This window comes from Hipposideros armiger, unplaced genomic scaffold (genome assembly GCF_001890085.2).
Source record: "Hipposideros armiger isolate ML-2016 unplaced genomic scaffold, ASM189008v1 scaffold_154, whole genome shotgun sequence".
Classification (NCBI taxonomy): domain Eukaryota; kingdom Metazoa; phylum Chordata; class Mammalia; order Chiroptera; family Hipposideridae; genus Hipposideros; species Hipposideros armiger.
In genome coordinates, this window is record NW_017731504.1 from 2,916,522 (window position 1) to 2,922,884 (window position 6,363).

General features: G+C 41.1%; 1 pseudogene; it reads right to left on the reverse strand.

Annotated features, from left to right (window-relative positions):
* The window catches only part of LOC109387338 (protein DEK-like), a 48,479-nt pseudogene that overhangs the window by 41,455 nt on the left and 661 nt on the right, over window positions 1–6,363 (reverse strand).

A 6,363-nucleotide genomic window follows, 5' to 3' on the forward strand; every position in this document is an offset into this window, starting at 1 on the left:
AATCTTTGATTTGTTTTTAAGACAATTTAATGTGACTTTAGAGAATTAGCAAGAGTTCACTCTTGGTCTAAATGTTAACATAACAAGGCTGTTACAATAGAAATGCTGATGCTAACTAAGGTGTTCCATGCAAATTAGCTGCCATCTGAATTTATTATAGCTGTGAGCCCAGCCTAGGCTACAGGCATTTACTGTTAAGTGCCCATTCAGTAACATATTAAACCAGGTTGTTTGGACTATGAATTAACCCATGTGGAAAGACAACATAAGGCATTTTCTAAACCAAAGCTGTTATATTTTCAGCTATTTAAATTTTAAAGCTAACATTTGATACTCATCTGATATCATGCCTCATACAGTGTCTCTGTGTTCAATAAATGTCTGATGAAAGAATGCTAGTTCACAGAGAAAAATGGATGTATGCGGGTAGGGGGGGTGTAGGGTACATTCCAGGGTTTTCTCTGTTCTGAAAGTATGTTCTCTAGAACTAGGAGTCAACATGTGGTCAGAAGACTTGCAATGCTGGAGTCACCAAGCAGATTGTTAAAAGTGCAGACTCTCGGGCCTCATCCTTGATTTACTACATTATGAATTTCAACACTATCCCAGGTGATGCTTTTACAAATTAAAGCTTGCTAAGCACTTTCCCAAAACACTAATTCCTCAGATTATTAAAATGTAAACTCTGGGAAAGGATCCTGTAGGAAATAAATTCGCGGAAAAGTGGGTTAAGTCAAGTTATACAGGTTCTTATATAACATTACCTCTCAAAAAAATATCCATATTTAAATTCTGACTTTCCAAAGTTGGGAAGTGGTGGGAGATGCTAAGCCGTAATTTCCAAATTTACTCAATGATGGCACCTTTATCTCATCGACAGCATTTGGAAAACATTTGTATGGTCATGTGGTACAGGTGTTCAGCTCATAATTAAGTGGCAACTGGATCTCAAGTAAATAATTTTAATCAGATAGCTAATGGTTAATGATTCCTGATAATATGCTGAGTGGAAGGACAAAACAGACTTTCCAGAGAAGAAAAACTAGTCATCATCATCATCAAACAGCAAACAATAAAACATAATCCCTTAGAGTACTAATTACTTAAATTTAAAAACTATTAACAAAATGAAACAACAATTATAAGAATAATGGGTTCACAGCACAAAGAAATTGTAGTGAAATTTCCTGAATTCAGTTTCAAGATATTTTTACATAATTTAGTTCTTATTGTTTATGACGTTTTGTGTATTAGGAAGATTTAGACAAAATTAACAATTAAAAAATCTTTTCGAGGGCTGGCCAAGTGGCTCAGTTGGTTAAGAGCTCGCTCAAGAGTTTGAACTCTGAGCAACAGTGGTTTGATTTCCGAGCTGAGCAGCTGCTGAGCTGCCAACAGGTGGCAGAGTGACTCAGCTTAAATAAAAACAAAAAAACCCCAAAAAACAATAAAAAAAAAATCTTTTCTTCAACTACTTTATCAAGGTATGATTGATATACAAAATCTGAATATAGTATTTGGTATATATAACCTGATGAATTTGGAGAAAAGTACATCACCACAATCTATCCATAAACATGTCTTTCACTTCCCAAGGTTTCCTCCTGTCTGCTCTTTTAAAGAAATAATTGTCTTTATGTTCAATAAAATATTGCATGCTTATCACAGGAAATGTGTAGGATACATAATAGTATGCAAAGAAAATGATATAATCTTACTATTCATAGAGAAGCACAGATGCTGTTTGACTATATTTCCTTTAGCCCTCTTTTTTGTATGTTTATGTATATGAAACATTAAAAATGTACATACTAGCCTGTATTTAATTTAATTTAATTTATTTAAATATTTTATTGGGGAATTGGGGGAGGGGAGCAGCGCTGGGGAATCGGGGAAAGAGAATGGACAAGTTGCTGTCCTTTTGTTCTTCAGTCTAGTTGTGGAGGATGTCACTTCACTGACCCATGTTGGTATTATCATTGCACTCTCCCTGGGTGAAGCAGTCGATCGCCGGCCATTGGACCGCTGCTCACGGTGGCTCACGGCAACTCAGGATAGCTCACGCCAGCTGATGGCCAGCTCCACTGCAGCCTATGCCGTCGCTGGTGACTCACAGCAGCCCAGCTCCAGGTCGAGCTGTTGTTCACCATCTTAGCTGTAGAGGGTGCAGCGTCATTGGCCCTTATGTGGGATCTGAACCGGGGCCCTACTGCTCAGAGCTGGTGTCCCAAGCAAACTCCTAACCAACACACCACTCAGCCCACCCGTATTTTATTTTTTTAATTTAATATTATACTGTGAACATTTTCTAAGATAGTAAAAGTTATCGAAGACATGATATTTAAAGGATGACTAATATCTCATTAGATGGATTTGCCAGAATTCACAAGTTCATCTTTTAGTGAGAGATTTTTAGGCTATTGATACAATTTTATTCTTATAAATAATCCTCAGTAAAGTCCTTATTTGAGAAGAATTATGATTCTTAGAATAAATTTTTAAAAAAAGAATTATTTTCTTAGAATAAATTCCTAGAAATGTAATTATTGTTTCAAGAGAAAAAAAATTTAAAGGGCAATTAAAAAATGAGAGATTTTAAAGATTTACCATGTTCTTTCTTTTTATTTCTTCTTTCTTAGAACTATGTCTTCATTTTTATTAAGGCAAAATAATATTTGACATAAGTATTCACTTTATATGCATGGAAAGTGTACTTTATAATGAGGGTTTTTTTTGTGTGTGTGTTAAATTTATATTCTTCACTGTTCTCAAAGAACCCTAGTTTTCTAGCTGGAGCACCTGGCCTAGTGGTTGACTCCATCACAATGACTGACTCTGATCAAATGACATTCTGTAATTCACTTTCAATTGATAGATCTATAATTATTCAAAATGAAGGGAAAATTAATGGTTCAGAATCTACCAAAATCTGTTTCTCTTTAGTGAAATCTTGAAAAATTTCCCAGGAGTCTCCTAATTTTATATGCTTATGGATCATCTCAAAGTGTGACTGACATGGGTTATTTAATTTATTTTTTTTTACCATTGTTCAATTACATCAGTCATTTTTGTTTAACCAAAGATTTTAGATGGAGAAAGCATTTTATGGTTTAATATTATGAATGAATAATGAGAATGGTATGGGCATATGTGCATATATGAGAGTAGATTACATGCTTTTATAAATATCAGATACAAAGAGTGACATCTTATAATCATTTGTACTTTGTGAACTTGACTCTATATAAATGTGTCTAAGGAAGTTACATGCTTGGCTGTAGAGCTTTTGGCTGCAAAGAAGAAATTGAATTTGCCCCTAACAGGCTATTTACTTGCAATTGCAAGGTATAAAAGTGACGATTTGGGTCATGGTGTTTCAGGTTTATTCTCTTTCCTTGGATATTATTTCTGTGAGCAGTTCAAGCTAGAAGAGTAGGTGAAGAACAACTTTGTCAAAAATTGTTTTTTGAGTCTATTTTGTTATAAGCCTTTAAGATGTGAAAAGCCTATGGAATAGCTCACACAAGAATTGGCACATAGTAGGCACTTGAACATTTGATTTTGATCTGTTCTGCTCTAACTTAAGTATATAAATAAAGGCTTTGGAGGTAAGTGGGTGAATTTCTTAGACATTGGGAAGTAGACCAGTATTAATTTAAAAGAGTAACTCGGTGTAAATCTCTGAAGTTCAGGAAGTATAGATTTGCAGTTTTTGCTCTTGGCTTTGTTGTAGTTTAATTTAATTCTTAACCTACCTGGTGGGTTTTCTTTCTTTCTTTCTTCATTTTCCTTCCTTCCTTCCTTCCTTCCTTCCTTCCTTCCTTCCTTCCTTCCTTCCTTCCTTCCTTCCTTCCTTCCTTTCTTTCTTTTTGAGCTACATTTCTTAAAGAATGTCAATTATTCTTTAGAAATGACTCTTTCAGAATACAGTATTTTATAATCTCAGGAACTCNCCCGGCCCACTCCCTAGTCAGGGAGGAAGTCAGCTAGGTGCTACTCCCGGGCAACCCCCTTCTGTTACTTTGGGGCATTGTGGTAAACTTCTGCTCAGGCTTTAGCTTCTGCCAGAAGGCTAAGAAGACCTCGAGGGGCTGGCCATCTAGTTTCCCTTCGACCAGCCCAGTGCCCACCAGGTCAAATCACATTTGCCGGCATCTCACCTTACAGGGTCCCCCTGCCTCCCTTGCCCTGGCCCTTGGATGTGGCTTTTGTATCCCATTTCAGGGGACGGAGGTGACTCATGTCCTTTCCAGCCACAGCCTATGCCTGCAGAGTCCGGCCTTGCCGACGGACTTCCACGTCCCCCAGTCTAGCCAAAGCCCCTGTGACCTCATGGATGGGCCGGTCTGTATAGGGAGCTAATAAAGCAGCCATAGTCCCAAAAGTTCCTGGCAGGCTGTTAGCAAGGATAAAGTCTATCATACGGGGTGTAACTATCTCTTCATCAGGACTTTTATACTGTAAAGCAAACATATTCTACCACATGCCCATCTCTCGTATGACTTGTACCAAGTCCATGTAGGTGGTCCACTTACATTCTCCTGCAAGTCCCCTGCATTGTCCCAGACCATGTGGGCAGCAGCCATGAGCCAGTTGATTAGGGTCTGATTATGACTTGGGTGTTGGTCTGGGGCACATTTTGCAAATGCTGCCACAGGGAGGGCACCGTGGTGATGCTGGCCAGCTGTGCCATCTAGGTGGGGCTTAACTCTGTGTTGTCTGCCCCATCATCCCCAAAGCACAACAACCAAGTGGGGATTGACTCACCCAGCCTCTGCTTGCACTGCTTCACAAGCTCTCGCAGCTCCATGGCTGTGTAAGCGGTATAGAAAATATGTCTCATGGACTGCCGCGGTCTGGCGGCTCCACCCCTAGGAGCCAGCAGCTCCTTGACTTCCACCCTTTGTTGCACCACTGGTCCAGTGCTCCGTACAGGTCCCCTTGGGCTGCTAACCCGGGAGGGCACCTCCGACTTGGGGGACCCTTGGAGCATGCGTTGAGCTGCCACCAGGCATTGCTCCAAGTCCTCTTCCTGGCGCTCTAAGTGCTGCACCCTGTTCACATACTCCTGAATGTCATGGCTAGCAAGTGGTAAGACTGCCAGGAACATCCAGACCACCCAGCTGGCCGGCCGCCTCCTGGTGTGCAGTGGGACGTTTGGCTCGAACACCTCCAGGGCTTTCTGAAAGTTTTCTGGTCGGGGGTGCATGGCATCCCAGTCCCCTGGTGGAGTCCACGCCAGCAGGTATGCCGCGACCAGATACCAGAGGGATGTCAGGGGCCACATCCCAATTACCTGGGGCAGTTCCTCCAACGGGGCAGAGGGGGCACTCACCTCATCCTGCTGACTACGCCAAGTGTCATCGAGGGAAGCGGGGGATGCTGCGTGGGAGGTTTTGGCAATGAGATGCCCAGTGTAAAAAAGGTACATGGAGCCAACTTGAGGAGAAACCAGCATCTTTAATCAGCAATCGCAACCATTATATAGAGGTTTTGTGGGAGGCGAGCGCATGGAAGTACGCATGCTCCCTCCTGCAAATGTAGTCATGCTTATAGTAAGAGCTTATGTAACCAGATCCCAGTGCCTGCACAGCAGGCTCTGGAGTCAAGGTCCATACGTCCGGGGTCAGGGTTTGTATGTCAGCCTGCACACATCTGGACAGCCTGGCCCCGTGCCCAGGGCCTTTACTTGTGCGCGCCTGAACGTGCCCGGGCTCTGTCAGTGGGACACTGACCAATTATAACCAGATAATGGCCCCTTAGTGCTCCAACTCCCTCCCTATGACTAGGACTACGACCACTGGCATTTTCAGTAGTCTGCCTAAATGACTTCATCTTCGCAAGATAGCTCGCAACTAGTAGAGTTTCCTTCTTCCTTTTCATTTGCAAATCAGCATTAAATCTACCTCAGGTAAAAAGGGTCTAGGGCTTGGCACATTTTTTTTCAGTTTTTCAGTCCATGTCCTGCATGAAGTCAAAGGCGATATTAAGATATAGCAGTTTCTTAGCCCTAGAGTAGGGTATTTCAACCTCAAACATTTTGGGCCAGATAATTCTCTCTTGTGGGGAACTAACCTGTGCATTGTAGGATGTTTAGCAGCATCCTAACCTTTATCCACTAGATTCCAGTACCCTCCCCCCACCCCCACTTTGCCCTATGCGACAACCAAAAATGTTTCAAGACATTGCCAAGTGTCCTCTGGTGAGTAAAATTGCCACTGGCTGAGACCACTGCCTTAGAGAAAGTGAAATTTAGCCAATGCAATTCCCATTATTGCTTCTTTTTTAAAAAGGATGTGATATATATATATATATATATATATATATATATATATATAATCTTTGATTTGTTTTTAAGACAAT